The sequence below is a fragment of the Poeciliopsis prolifica genome, unplaced genomic scaffold, assembly GCF_027474105.1.
Source record: "Poeciliopsis prolifica strain line A6 unplaced genomic scaffold, Auburn_PproV2 SCAFFOLD170, whole genome shotgun sequence".
Taxonomy (NCBI): domain Eukaryota; kingdom Metazoa; phylum Chordata; class Actinopteri; order Cyprinodontiformes; family Poeciliidae; genus Poeciliopsis; species Poeciliopsis prolifica.
Window position 1 is genome coordinate 86,817 of NW_026562545.1, and position 15,852 is coordinate 102,668.

The 15,852-nt window shown below is 53.8% G+C and overlaps 2 pseudogenes; one reads left to right on the forward strand and one right to left on the reverse strand.

Moving 5' to 3' along the window:
- Nucleotides 1–2: 2 nt before the first annotated feature.
- On the reverse strand, nt 3–4,140 carry LOC129356412 (calpain-2 catalytic subunit-like; annotated as a pseudogene).
- A 2,196-nt stretch (nt 4,141–6,336) lies between these two features.
- Nucleotides 6,337–15,278, forward strand: LOC129356398 (calpain-2 catalytic subunit-like; annotated as a pseudogene).
- Nucleotides 15,279–15,852: the final 574 nt, after the last annotated feature.

The window sequence follows — 15,852 nt, forward strand, 5'->3', positions numbered from 1 at the left end:
CCGGTCGGAACCAGAACCGGGTTGGAACCAGAACCGGGTCGGAACCAGAACCGGGTTGGAACCAGAACCGGCCGTTCTTCAGAGCAGAGACGCGTTGAGCCACTGCAGGAAACAAACATGTGTTACATCAGAACCGGAGCACTTTCAAAATAAAAGCTTCACACCAAATATCATCCAATGTCAGATTAATTATTAGGTTTCTTTGAGTTTTGGCCGTTTTGGGCCTCCGTACTCCTTCTGGGGGCACATATGTACCGCCCCCTCCCCCACATGCTGCTGGGCTGGCTGAAAGGAGGGGGCGCCACCATCAGGCCGGTGAAGGTAACACGCTCTCTGAGCCGGTTCGGTTCCCGACCCGCTTCCTGTCAGAGAAACTGGACCACAGACACATTCAGAACCAGACCGGTACCTCCGTCAGGCCGAGCTCCACGGTTCCGGACCCGTCCTTGTCCAGTCCGGCGAACTCCTCTGAGGACGGAGACGGGACAGGATGAGGACTGGGTCGGGATGTGTTCGGCCCATCTGGCCGGCGCCGGGTCAGAACTTACCGAACATGGTCTCCAGCCGCACCAAGCAGTTCACAAAGTTATCAAAGTCGACGGTGAGGTCCGGTTTCGCTGTAGCGGGCCACCAGAACCTGATGCAATGGACTGTTGAGGCTGAAACCTGAACACAGAGCGACGGTATCAGAACCCGGTTCTGCCTCTGGCCCAATGGAGCCGGACCCAAGCGGAACCAGAACCCGGGAGGACTCACCCGCTTCGTCCACCGCGTCCCCGCATCTCAGCCGAGCTCATGGTCCCAGAATTATCCGCGTCTCGGGTCCGGTAGATTTTCTGGAACCCAAAGGTGACAAATGAGTGTGGGGTCAAGAGTCAGAGGTCACCAACCAACCGTCCACTCACCAGGAAGTTCTCAATGTTGGTCCACAGGATCTTGAACTCAACCAGACCCAGTTTCCCGCTGCCGTCCTTCTGTGGCCCGGTTCAGGATCCGCTCAGAACGGAAACCATGGAAACCACCACCTCCCAGTGCAACCATCAACCTCCCTGAACTGGTTCCTGTATCCTCAATGCTTTCACAATAAGAGCCCTGTGACCGCCTCTATTTTGAAGGATACGTCCAGCAGGTTGACCGTGTTGCGGCAGGTGTCCAGGCTGAAGCCGCTGGTCCGGATGTCGGAACCTGTGGAGAACAGAGCGGCGGCTAAACCCTCAGCAGCGACTGCAGGCGAGACAGAGAAGGGGGCGGAGCCACAGGCCCCGGAGGGCTTCCTTACGTTTGGTCACCACCTTGTTGAGGATCCTCTGCAGCTCGAAGGCGGAGATCTCACAGTCCTGCAGGGACAGTCATCAGTTGGACCGGACCCCGGCTCACCTGTCCCGCCAGCTGTCCAAACAGACGCCTGAATCGCTCGTCCACGTCGTCGATTTTGATCTGCGTCAAAGCAGAGCTTAGATCGGCCGCCACGTTTCGACCCATTGAACCGAGCAAACCGGGTCAAAACACTCACCTTCTCCACCCGCGACTCCACCGGGTCCTCCAGCACTCTGCAGGGAAAAAGCAACCGCATTAGCCACGCCCCGAATGGCCGGGGACCCGCAGCGACTGGCAGGTGCTGCACACACTCCAAACCTACTGGAAGTCTGCTTGTTTCTCGGAGAAGACCCGGACGCAGAAGTCTCCGTCCTCGTTGGGCTGGAAGGTGGACGGGATGATGAGGTACTCCCCCGGAGGCAGGACGAAGCGGCTGCAGACCTCCCGCAGGTTGATGAAGGTTTCTGAGCGAGCGGCGGAGGCGTGGCGCAGGAAGAAGTTCCTGTCCAGGTGGACGTTCCTCTGACCGGAGAACTGACAGAGACAATGGAGTCAAGGAAAACCCCAGGGTGTCCAGCTGGGGGACGGCGTTAACCTTCCTACCTCATCAGGGACCTGCAACAGAAGAAGAAGAGCGTTTGAAGCCCGGCGCTGATGGAACCAGGATCGATCTGAGGTGAAACTTTGTCCGGTTCCACCACTAGTCTCTCTGGACCGACAATCCAGTCCAGCGAAGTTCTGGACCACCGGATGTTCTGATCTGCGAACGCTCCTGTCCTCACCTCATAGATGGCGAAGCCGATGGTGTGCATGTCTTGTCCCATCTTCCTCATCCGTCGGCGGTTCTTCTGGATCAGACCCACCACGAAGCTGCAGCCGCCTCGCCGTCGTCCGGGTCGTCGTCCTCTTCCTCCAACCGGATCATCCAGGGTTCTCCAGAACGAGTCTGTGGGGCGCAGACGGCAGCGTCAGAACCTCCAGAGCTCTCTGCTCAGCCACCAGCAGGGGTGCTGCAGCCACTCACTGGGTAGTTCCTGCAGCCCCCGGCGGTGGAGCCCCTCCTCCAGCTGCCCTCAAACTTGGACAATGCCCACTTGGAAACGCCGTCGTCACTCAGAGCGTCTGGCGTCAGGTTGCAGATCTCCAGGCGGGAATAGTGACGCAGAAAGTCGGAGAAAGATCCTGTAAGACAAAGCCGAGGGTTTAGCGGCTGCCGGCGGCCCAGGCGGACCGGGTCGGAGACAGGGAAGTTCTACCAGAACTCGCCGTCCTCTGAGCGACGGCTCAGACGCTCTCTGTCCTCATCGCTGATGCGCGCCCACAGCGATGTCGGATCGAGACCATCAGAACCTCGGACCATCAGAACCTTCTACACCTGGTGCACAGGTGTAGAAGGCAGGTGTAGAAGTTCGGGTTGAATTACTTGTCACTCCAGGCGCCGGTCCACTCCACCTGACCCCAGGGGTTCCGGATCCGGATCATCTTCTCCATGTCGCCCTGGTACTCCACCTGCAGCCAATCACAAGCAGAGTTACTCACCTGGGCACCCGGCCGGGCGGGGTTGAAGTGGCCAGGTCCTCACCTGGGCTGCACCTGTCACAGAGTAGGCGTGGCCTTTGACCAGCTTCTGGGAGTGACGGCTTCAGAGTCGGCCGAGCTGGTGATCTGAAACAGAACCGGGGTCTGACGATCAGTCTGACAGACAGGTGGGTCACCTGACCAGACCCCGTCAGACAGGTGGGTCACTCACGTCGATGGAGCAGCCCATCAGCGACCCTCGCTCAGAGCTTTCTGGATGTAGAACAGGTGCGGCGCGGGTCGGGTCAGCTCATGGACCTCAGCGATGCCGCCGGTAAAATTCTCAAAGCCCTCAGTGGTGCTTCCCCCAGAGAGAGCCTCTAGCAGTCGTTTAACCTGGGAGGTCACATGGTGGGTCACATGGTGGGGTCACATGGTGGGGGTCACATGGTGGGGGTCACATGGTGGGGGTCACATGTTGGGGGTCACATGTTGGGGGTCACATGTTGGGGTCACATGGTGGGGTCACATGGTGGGGGTCACATGGTGGGGGTCACATGTTGGGGGTCACATGGTGGGGTCACATGGTGGGGGTCACATGGTGGGGTCACATGGTGGGGTCACATGGTGGGGTCACATGGTGGGGGTCACATGGTGGGGTCACATGGTGGGGGTCACATGTTGGGGGTCACATGGTGGGGTCACATGGTGGGGGTCACAGTGGGGTCATATGGTCTCAGACCACTCAGTTCTGATGAGTTCTTACTTGGCGTAGGCCTTCTCCAGCAGCGCTCCAGAACTCTCGTCCGTCAGCCGAATGACGAACAGCAGTTCTCCTTCGGGTCGCACCGTCGTCAATCACCACCCCACGCCCTCCCAAACTGCCAAACTGAGGACAGACAGGACCAGAACTGTCGGTGGTTAGGGTTAGGACACGGGCAGAAAGACGTCCTCTGCCCCGTCCTACCTGGAAGTGGAAGATCCCGGCGTAGTCTCCGTCCCTGAAGCTCTGCCCTGAGGGGGCAACAAGCCTCAGGGGGCAACAAGGCCCTGAGAGGGCAACAAGCCCTCAGGGGGCAACAAGGCCCTGAGGGGGCAACAAGCCCTCAGGGGGCAACAAGGCCCTGAGGGGGCAACAATTTATGTTTATAAATTTCCATTTTGCATCTTTAGGAAGTGAAGCAGAAAATCTGTTTGTGTCACTGAACCAAATGTTCCAAACTGTGAGAGAGAACAAGCTGAGCCTCTTTCTGAACCCTTTTGTCCTGCTGGGCTCAGCAGAAATGTGACCTTTGACCTGGTCATCTTGACTAAATCAAAACTTCTCAGATTCTTTGCTTCCATTTTCCCTCCACTGACAACATAAAGCAGCAACTCATGACCAACGGATTCACATGATGTTGGATCCACTGATCCCTAACCAGACCAACCCAGACCGACCCGGACCGGCACAGACCACCAACCCAGACCGACCCGGACCGGCACAGACCGGACCGGGCATTTAGATTTTACTGAGGGGTTTTAAAAGCTTTAACTGGCTTCACGCCGAGGAAACACGTTCAGCTGCTGCAGACTGAAGGTCGGGTTCCAGAAGGTTCGGGTCCAGAAGTCGGGTCCAGAAGGTCGGGTCCAGACCGTTGCAGAGGCCCGGTTCTCCCTGGACCAGCTGATTGGGGAGAATACCGCCCAGAACCAGAATTCTGACTTCAACAGAGAGGAGCGTCTTCCTTTGACGGCGGCGCCGATCCCTCAGGAATCAACGGCTGGTTGGTTTGTTTTGGAGCCGGTCCCAGTAGAACCGGTCTTCCCGGTCCGCCTGGTTCTGGAAAGGCTGCGGTTCTCACCCAGAGCGCCCTGGCAGATGTCGGTTCTGGAGGCTCCGGAAACGATGAACTCCGGCTGCGACGTCAGATCCTGCAACAGAGAGACCAGGAGGTCAGCAGCAGAACCGGGTCTGGATCCAGAACCGGGGTCCAGGTCCGGTTCCAGAACCGGGTCTGGAGTTCCTCTAGTCTCGGCAGGTCCAATTGGATCCGGAACCAAACTGTTACCGGTAGGAAGAGGTTCTGGCACAGTCCAACCGGGTCGAGAAGAACCATGGTGGGGTTCGTGTTTCCATCAGGCCCGGTTTGACCCGCAGAACTCCCCAAAGGTTCTGAAGGATCCAGAGTATGACTGGACCAGGTTCTGCTGCAGGATGGGTTCTGTTAGTTCTCCTGGGTTTATCAGAACCTCATCAGATCCAGAACCTGCCTGTGGACCGGACCGGACCGCAGAAGCTCTCTCTCTTATTTTGAAATCCAAAAAACTGACCGCTGTGGTTCTGTTCAGGTTCTGGTTCTGGTCCACACTGATTTAACTGAACAGAACAACCAGAACGAACCAAAAGTCCAAGAGGTTCCGACCCAGAAGGGCTTCTGCTGCGCGCATGCTTTTATTGTGAAAGGCGCTGGCAGACTTCCTGTTCCCAAAGAAGAAACCTCATTGCTGCGGCCTGACTCACTCTGTTCGGACAGGCTGAACAGCAGGGGGCGCCCTCGGTCCAGGTGGCCGCAGGAGAAGACGGGGAACGTTCTGCTGCGGACAGGGAACGTTCTTTTCCTCCTTTTTTAATTGGATCTCAAACAAAAAAAACATCAATAACAAACATCACAAAAAACAATTATGGTCACAGAGGCTGCACTGCGATGACCTTTGACCCTTCACCCCCTGGAAGTGTTCACAGCCTGAATCAGTTTCAGATCTGAGAGGAACCCGAACAGGAAGTGATTCATTCGGATCGGAGAGTTCTGGTTCTGATCTGGTTCTGATATTCATTATTTTGGTTCATTGGGCCGGTTCTGGTTCTTCAGCTGCTTCCCGCCTGGTTCAGCTGAATCGGACCGGCCATGCGAGGCCGAGGTTCTGCTGGGTCAGCAGTGTGTGTGTGTGTGTGTGTGTGTGTGTGTGTGTGTGTGTGTGTGTGTGTGTGTGTTGGGTAAACACCCTGCAGAGCAAACAGAGCAGCTGAAAGAGGTTCTGTTCGACCCGACCCGCTTCAGGACGCTCCTTTATGGAGACACTGAGGGATGCAGAGCAGAACTCGGTTCTGTTCTGCATCAGAACCAGAACCAAGCAGAATTCAGCTTCTATGCTCCACAGATCTGGAACAAATAAAGCAGGTTGGAGTTTGATTAATGAGGAATTGATCAACATATTGATCAGGTATTGATGATTAATGATGTTCATTTGATGTAAAACTCCTTGAAGTGCCTTGTTGCTCAAATCTAGACGATTGATTGATTGATTGATTGATTGATTGATTGATTGATCATGGTGAGCTGCTGCTGCTGCAGATGTTTGGATCATCCAACCGGTTGGATGCTGGTTGGATGAGCCTCGATGTTCTGGTTCTGGTCGGGAACATAACTGGACCGAGGTCAGAAAACTGGTCCTGATCCGGTTCTGGTTCTGGTTCTGGCTGTTTTGGCAGCCAGTGAGAGCAGCAGAGATAGGCTCCTCCTCTCAGGGAGGAGGTCTCACTCTGACTCAGACTCCGAGTTCAGCAGCACAACTTTTTTCCGCTCGGTTGCGACCCGGTTCGGTTCGGTTCTGTTCTGTTCTGTGCCAACATGTCCGGAGTCGCCTCCACTCTGGCCAAGAAGCGGGCCCTGGCCGCCGGCTTCGGAACCAACTCCAACGCGGTTCGGTACCTGAACCAGAACTTCGAGGCCCTGCGCGCGCAGTGCCGCGCCTCCGGGCAGCTCTTCTGCGACCCCACCTTCCCGGCCGGACCCGAATCTCTGGGCTTCAACGAACTGGGTCGGAACTCCAGCAAGACCCGCGGAGTCACCTGGAAGAGGCCCACGGTAAGAACCGAGCAGAACCGGGGCGGATGGGGAGCAGAGGGGTGGGGCCGGACCCGACCGAACCATCTGGTTCTGGTTCCGGTCCTGTCGCAGAAAAAATGGGAAGAAATGAACTCTCTGTGTTTTTCTGCGGATTGGACCGGAACCTCAGAGAGTCTGAGCCGGAAGTCAGACTTAACCAGAACCGGGTCACCTGGGTCAGCAGCATCTCCAGGTGGCCCAGTTGGCTATCTGATCCAGAACCAGAACCTATCAGAACCGGGTTCATGTGGAAGCAGCTGGAAGTCATGAAGGGGCTGATCCGGTCCGGCTTTCAGAACCGATCCGGTCCAGAAATGATTTGCTCAGAAGTTATTCATGTTTGAACCAAGAGGAGCAGCTCTGTGGAGGTCAAAGGTCAGCCTCTCTGCCACTTGCTATGGACAGGTTGGACATGGAGACGACTGTGACAGGAGACAGGCCCCGCCCACAGGACAGCCATCTGATGGCAGATGGTTCTGATCCAAGTTTCATCCTGTTGGACTGGAACCTGGAGGGTTCTGTCTGTCTGATCCGGTTCTGTCTGATCCGGTTCTCTGACCCGGTTCTCTCTGACCCGGTTCTCTCTGACCCGGTTCTCTCTGACCCGGTTCTGTCTGTCTGACCCGGTTCTCTGACCCGGTTCTCTCTGACCCGGTTCTGTCTGTCTGACCCGGTTCTCTCTGACCCGGTTCTGTCTGACCCAGTTCTGTCTGTCTGACTCGGTTCTGTCTGATCCGGTTCTGTCTGATCCGGTTCTGTCTGTCTGACCCGGTTCTGTCTGATCCGGTTCTGTCTGACCCAGTTCTGTCTCTCTCACCCGGTTCTGTCTGTCTGATCCGGTTCTGTCCTCCTGCAGGAGCTGGTCTCAAACCCAGACTTCATCGTGGGCGGTGCCACCAGAACCGACATCTGTCAGGGAGCGCTGGGTGAGTTTTCCACACTGGCCCTGAATGCAGAGGTCAGAGGTCACGATTCCTCTGCTGGGTCCAGCCATGTAGAACCGGGTCACGAGTTTCCTTGCAGGGGGAACCAGATTCAACCAGCAGAAGCTCCACCAGGTTCCAGAGGGTCCAATTTGACCCGGAGCGATCTATCTGATAAAGACGCTTTGTTTTGGTTCTGATCCGACCCGGCCCGGGTCCAGAGAGCGGCCAGTGGCTGCTGGTTCCAGCATCAGCTGCAGGCTGCGCTCCGATTGGCTGACAGGGAGGAGCTGCACAGGAAGGGAAGCAGCAGGAGAGGGAGCGCGGTCGGCCAATCAGGACGCGCCGTGTCACGCGCTCAGTGACTCACGCTGCAGCCAGAAACCGCAGCAGCGCTGCAGCTTGTGCAACCAGAGATCTGTTCCCACACGCTGCAGCAGGAATTCACTGCAGAGTGAGACCTCAGCCAAACCGGTCTCTGTGGTCGAGCAGCTGGACCAGAACAAACATGCTGGGAGTCTGATGGTTCCTACTGTCTCTTTAAGAAGCTCTTCCTGCTCTGATTGGTCAGGAATGATGGAGATGTTTGGGAGAAGCTCTGAGAAAAACACAAAAGACTAAAAATGATCCAGAGTTCTTCCTGTAGGGGGCAGCGGTGAGTTACGGTCTGCTTCCTGTCCAGGTGATTGCTGGCTGCTGGCTGCCATCGCCTCTCTGACCATGAACGAGTTCGTGATGGCGCGAGTCGTTCCCACAGACCAGGGCTTTGGAGACGACTATGCAGGAATATTCCACTTCCAGGTATTCCAGGTGTTTGGCTTCTTCCGCCATCACAGGACGTTTGTGTTGTGTCTCAGAGGTCTTCCTGTCTGTCCTCAGTTCTGGCAGTTTGGCGAGTGGGTGGACGTGGTGATTGACGACCGGCTGCCGGTTAAAGACGGAGAGCTGCTGTTCGTCCATTCGGCGGAAGGCCGGGAGTTCTGGAGCGCCCTGCTGGAGAAGGCCTACGCCAAGTAAGAGCTGACAGCACGGAGCTGGTTCTCCTGGAGCGGGTGGGAGGAGGTTGGATCCACAGGGAGCTGGGGGCTTGTCCTGCTGGCTGAGTCCTTCTTCCATCATCTGCATAGAAACAGCTGAAGGAACGAAACCTTGCATGACACGATGTCAAACGTGACTTTCTGCTGCTCCTGCAGGGTGAATGGCTGCTACGAAGCCCTGTCTGGTGGCTCCACCACCGAGGGCTTCGAGGATTTCACCGGAGGCATCGCAGAGAACTATGACCTCAACCGGCCACCGCCCAACCTCTTCCAGATCATCAAGAAGGCGCTGGAGGCCGGCGCTCTGCTGGGCTGCTCCATCGATGTGAGTTCACCGTCACTCCCACCGTGAACCGCCGCGACGGCTCCCGGGGGTTCACTTCCTGTCAGCAGAACATCAGCTCTCTTCAGCCGAACCCCGGCATGATGATTTGCTTGGTATCGCTGCAGATCACAAGTGCTGCAGACTCGGAGGCGGTCACCCGACAGAAGCTGGTGAAAGGCCACGCCTACTCGTTGACGGGGGCCGTGGAGGTAGCCTGAGGTCCTGGAATGGAGATTCTGTCAAGCAGAAACAGGAGAAACGTTGATGTTCTGGTTGCAGGTGAACTACCGCGGGCGTCAGGAGAAGCTGGTGAGAATGAGGAACCCCTGGGGTCAGGTGGAGTGGACCGGAGCGTGGAGCGATGGGTAAGCAACCAGAACCGGACTGAGATTCTGAAACCAGCAGTGTTGTCTTCAAAATGAGTTCAGATGATCAAGAACTAAAGAGCCAGTTATCTGGACAGAAGGCAGCTGGTCCAACTGGTTTCAGGACAGAAGCAACTCGTCAGTCTTTGGTCATGCTGCTGAGTGTCTAACAGCAGCTGCTCCTTCTACGCAGGTCTTCTGAGTGGAGCCAGGTTCAGGGGGACTGTCCTCACGCCAACTCAGAGGACGGAGAGTTCTGGTAGGACGGACAGAATGTCCCGGTGAGTTCATGAAGTGACCCGAGGATGGAATGACATCACGTCTCTGTTCTTGTCTGTGCAGGATGTCGTTCAGTGACTTCCAGCGTCACTACTCCCGAATCGAGGTGTGCACTCTGACCCCCGATACGATAGAGGACGACTCCGTCAAACACTGGAGCGTCAGCAAGTTTGACGGCACCTGGAGGAGAGGCTCCACGGCCGGAGGATGCCGGAACCATCCCTGTTAGTAGCTATCAGGATCTGTGTCCTGCCTCAAGCACATGACTGGACCCAAACCAGAACCAGAACTGCTCAGTTCTGATGGGAGCAATGACTTTCATGACTGTATTGAGTCAGAGGGAACCAGATTCATGTGACTCATGTCTCCTCAGACACGTTCTGGACAAACCCTCAGTTTGTGATCAAGCTGGATGAGGAAGATGATGACCCTGATGACGGTGAGGTGGGCTGCAGCTTCGTGGTCGGTCTGATCCAAAAGAACCGCAGGAAGCTGCGCAAACAAAGGCGAGGACATGCACACCATCGGCTTTGCCATCTACGAGGTCTGAAACTTTTGATTCCAGCTTCAGATTCCAACGCGACTCCAGGATGTAACTTTGTTTTGTTCCTCCAGGTTCCCCCGCAGGTGAGTCTACCTGGAAGCCTTGACCTCCTGACCTTCATCACATAGAAACATGGAAACCTGCTGGCTGGGAGGGACTCAGCTCAGGTTCTCTCTGGCCTGATAGACGAGTTTCTCCGGCAATTGCAGGGTTGTTTGTAGCCTCTGAGTTCCTGGAAAGACAAACAGCAATGTTGATGACTCAACCTGCCCTGCAAGCTACCGGCTGGTGGGCGGAGCCTAATTAGGCTGCAGGAAGGGAGGGAACGCCTGGCCTGATCCAAACGGAAAGCATTAACATCGTAGCCAAACACAAGCACTTCCTGGTTTCAGTCTACTTTCAGTCTATTCCTTGAAGGTCTTCTTGATATCGAACCCTCATGAGGATCGGTCTGCAGACCCTCCTAAAGGTCTTCATTTCTGAAGGCCTCGCCTGGACAGGTGCAGGTGACTTTAAAAGCTTTTCTGATCGGCTGTCTGTCTGCAGTTCCATGGACAGAGGGAGGTCCACCTGGACAAGAACTTCTTCCTGACCCACGCGCAGACGGCCAGGTCAGAAACCTTCATCAACCTGCGGGAGGTCAGCTCCCGCTTCAAGCTGCCACCTGGAGAGTACCTGATTGTCCCGTCCACCTTTGACCCGCACCAAAACGGAGACTTCTGCATTCGAGTGTTGTTCTCTGAGAAGCAGACCGAGACCGTGTAAGTTCTACTGGACCAGAACCTCTTGGGTTCTCAGTCTGGGTCTTCTGATCTCAGTCCAGAATCCTGGTTCTGTTTCAGGCCCTGTGACGACCCGGTCAGCGCCGACCTCAGTGACGTGAGTGATGCTCCGCCCACATCCGGTAGTTAGCGCATTCCAGGGTCAGCAGGTGTTGGTCAGCAGCTGTTGGTCAGCAGGTGTAGTCGCTGGTTAGCAGCTTTAGCATATATTTCACTTTAAAGTTCAGTTCAAATATGTTGCTGTTCAGCTATGATGTTTCACCTTAACCCTCGCACCATTCTGACCTCTGAACCCTGGCTGGAAATGTTTGAAATGTAGATTATTCCATTCTGCATATTGGTTTTCAATAGTATTTCCTGATCATTCAGGATCCTGCAGCTCTTTGAAGTCAATCTGGAAATGTCGGTTCCATTTCTGATGTTCATCCCAAAACATGGAATCATTTTCCACACATATCAAATCCATGTGAATGCTGGTTAGGAGCCGTTCTGGTCCGCTTCGTTGGGCAGCATATTTGTGTATTCTACGTTCTGCAGAAAAGGAACCTGCTGCCAACCTGCAGAGACTTGTTTGAAAAATGAAAAGAAAAGAAAACGTGTAAAAATGATGCAGGAATTCTGATTTACATCACGTTTTATTATTTACAAAAACTTGGATAATAATCTAATTGTTCCTTTAGAATTTAAACCCAGTAGAAACAGGAACATTGATACTGGCTGGTGCTGCTGGTACCAGTCGGTTCCGTGGACCCGGATCTTTGGACCGCCATCTGTATGCCCTGTTGTGATCCCCATGGTGATTGTGTCTAGGAGACGGTTGTCGGACAGCGAGGTGGACTCCGGGTTCAGGAACCTTTTCACTAAACTCGCCGGAACCGTAAGTGTCGCCGTGGCTGGCCCCGCCCAGTGGCTGGCCCCGCCCAGCGGCTGGCCCCGCCCAGCGGCTGCGTCCTCCCTGCTGATTGGCTGCTTCTGTTTCAGGACATGGAAATCTCCGCCTACGAGCTCCAGACCATCATGAACAAGATCGTAGCCAAACGTGAGCCGATGCTTCGTCACGTTCAACACGCAGCGCCGCAGCGGCTGAAGCGGCGGCTGCGGCGCTGCAGCTGCTGCAGCTGCTGCAGCTGCTGCAGCCATGACTTCCTGTTTGTTGTTGTTTTAACAGGAACTGACATCAAAACAGACGGATTCAGCCTGGAGACCTGCAAGGTCATGGTCAACTTGATGGACGTATCCTTCACCGCCTGGGGGCGGAGCATCAGAGCAGAGCATGTGGGTGGGGCTTAAGAGGGGCGGGGCCTGGGAGGTTCTGGAGCAGCATGCCGGTTCTGGTTCTGGATCTCTGGACCCTCAGCAGGTCTCAGAGGGTTCATGAGGACCCAATCAGTTTAAATGTGTTTAGATGATCTGTGATTGGTCAGCTGATCCGCCAATCAGCTGATCCGCCAATCAGCTGATTTGCCAGCTGATTGGTTGGTGGTCCCACCTGTCCAACACCTGTGAGTGACCTTTAACCTGCAGCAGGACAGCGGGAACGGCAAGCTGGGCCTCGGAGAATTTGCAACACTGTGGAAGAAGGTGCAGAACTACCTGGTGAGTTGTGACCTTTGACCTGTGACACCCGCTGTTTTCTTGATGCTGGATTGTGGGACATCTCAGCGTTTGTTGTTCCTGCAGTCGATCTACAAGAAGAACGACTCGGATGGCTCTGGAACCATGAGCACTCCGGAGATGAGGGTGGCCTTTAAGGATGCAGGTGGGTCGCTGTGGTCAGAGGGGAAACTTCCTGCCTGCTGCCTGTTTGCTTCCTGTTTACTTCCTGTCTGCTACCTGCCTGCTTCCTGTTTACTTCCTGTCTGCTTCCTGCCTGCTGCAGTGGCTCTGCCAGCTTTAGTTGTGTCAGTTTGATGCTTGGTGCCACTGGCAGATGGATCAGCTTTGGTTTTCTGCCTCCGACCCGCTTGCTGCTGCAATGCATGATGGGACAGCGCCATGAGGATGCTGACTTGCTTTGTCTGGCTGTGACCAGCTTCCTCCTCTTCTGTCCCATAATGCAACGCTGTTGGCAGTTCGGGCCGGGTCGACCCGATGACGGTTTGGAGCGAAACGGGTTGCTCTGAACACGCAGCAGGAAACCGTCACCATAATCTGAGAACATGTGGGATTGTCAGATTGAGTCCGAAACCGAACCAGAATGGCCCGGAGTGAAGCGGCCAGTCGAACTGTCGGCAAAGTTTAATCTGCTAATCTACCAAGCTACTGCTGGACCCAACAGAACCAGCAGAACCTGCAGCTGGGTTCTGGTAGGAACCTCTGGACCAGTCAGATTAAGTGGGATTCTAATCTGGATGTTGAATCCGAAATGGAAACAGGAGAAATGAGATTTCTGATTTTCTGACTCTTATTCCTGATGTTTCCTGAAAAACCATCGAAATCAGAGCAGACTCCAGTCCTGGAGGCTTTAGATGGATCTGCTGCAACACCTGAGTGACATCATAAGGTCAAGAGGTCATCAGCAGGACTCTGCAGACCTGCTCTGAGACGTGTTGGACCAGAGAGACATGGAAAAGCTGCAGGAGGCCCGGAGTGCCCCCACTCCCAAAACCCCTGTGCCCTCCACCTGTCCACCTTAATGCAGGTGGACAGGTGTCCCAGTGTCCTCCATGTCTCCATGTCTGTCCTTGTGTCTGATGTCCAGCTGCTTCCACCAACATCTGCAGTTCGTCCCTCTGATGGAAGCGCTTCCAGGATGGAGGCAAACAGCCAATCAGCTGTTAGTGGGCGGAGTCATAGTTCCTCTGGAAAAACCCCGGCTGGGTGGGCGCGGGCCTCCCCTGTGACATTGGGCCAGGCGCGCGCCCCCGCTGTGGTCGGGATGAGTCACACGTCCAAGAATCTGGGCCGAGATGTTTGTGTGTGTGTGTGTGTGTGTGTGTGTGTGTGTGTGTGTGTGTGTGAGAGAACTTCCTGTTTATCTAACTTCTTCTTCTGCTGTGTTGTATCTAACATGTGTTTCTGTGTTCTGCTCTCAGCCTGCTGACGGCGACGGTACGTCTGGTTCTGGTTCTGGTTCAAACTGTCCTTCATCTGTGTCTTTCAACATGAAGCTGGGTTCTGTTCAGGTTCTGATCAGATTCAGGCTGGTTCTGTTTGTTCAGCTCTTTTTCACAGATGTTTTCAGAAAGGATTCAGAACCTCTCCATCTTTGTTCAGATCATTTGAAATGGGTTCTGTCTGTGTAACTTCATTTATCTTTATTTTCTGTTTGAACTGTATGAACTAAATTCTGCAGAACCAACCCGGTTCTGGAACTCAAGAAGTTCTGATCTGGGATTACTGCGGCGGCCATGATGGATTAATGTTAGCAGGAAAGGAGCCGTTGAATCAGGACCTCAGTGGTTGCCATGGTGATTCCCTCCTTTTCTCAGGAGGAGGCGTGGCCTATTGTATCACTGGTTTCATTGGCTGGGCCCACAGAACCGTCTCTGCGGTCGGGCCAGGTCCAACAGGAAGCTGTCCTTAACGCGTCCTGTTGTGCTACATTTGAAGCTAGCCCAGTTAGCTTCACCAGACGTTCCAGTTTAAACTTTATCTGTAACTCCATCATCTAATTTTAAAACTCAAATATTTTCTCCTGGTGATTACTCTTATGTCAGCGTCCTGTTAGCATGCTGCTAGCTAACTGCTTCCTGTCCTTTGAAGGTTTCTCCCTCAACAACACCATCTACCAGCAGCTGGTGGCCCGGTACTCGGACCCGGACATGACCATCGACTTTGCAACTTTGTGGCGTGTCTGACGAGGATGGAGATGATGTTCAGTGAGTCTGATGATCAACGGCGCCAACAAGAACGCCCGAAAACCTGAACACACATCACCGCTGTTCTACATCCATAGCGGATATAAAAATCCATCTGATTTAACCTCCGTCTTTTCCTCAGGGATCTTCAGGAAGCTGGACGCCCACCAGAGCGGCTCCATCGAGCTGGACCTGAACCAGGTGAGGCAGGAGGCTGAACCAGTCTTAGCAGATTAATATCAGTTTATGATCAGAGTTCAGGAAGTGATGCTGTGTTTGTCTTGCAGTGGTTGAACTTCTCCATGATCTGAACCAGAACCGTTCTGCTTGACGCCATCAAGGCGTTTCCAGCTGCAGCTTCTCTCTCCTCGTATTATAACCTCTCCTCCACCAGCTGACCCTTCTGCGCTGTGCTGATGCTCTGCAGGTCCATTTGGACCGGCGCCACACAGAACCTGTTAGTCAGGCTTTTATCTGCCTGCTGCTCTTTACCAGATCATTAAAGTGTTTTCCATGGCGGACGCAGACAGTGTGTTTTGAAGTTTCATTTAAAGACATGAAGAACCCGGAATCAGAAATGGAAAATAATACAACATAATATAATATATAATATAATATAACATAATATATATAACATAATATAATATAATACAACATAACATAATATAATATAATAATTAGATATAATAGAGTAAATGTAATAGAATATAATCCTTTTCCCATGAAGCTTACAGGAAAAACAACTGTAGGAAATAAAGGAGTCATTTCTAAATCATCAGTTTTCTGCAGCTTCACTTTGGACAGATTTTACTGGCCAACAGGAAGTTCTGAACTTTCACAATAAAACTTTAAGCTACCAGAAACACAAAAGTAAAGCTCAACGTTCATACATTAAATATAATTAAAAATATAAATACACCTTATTACTCCTTAGGCACAAGCACGGTTCTGACCCGGTTAGAACCTGGAAACTAACCAGAACTGGTTCTGATCCAGTTAGATCCTCCTCCAGAACCTGAATGGACGGTTCTGTTTGTGTTTCCAGAATGTTCTGTTCATCTCAGCCGGTTCTGATCTGATGCTTGTGGACCAG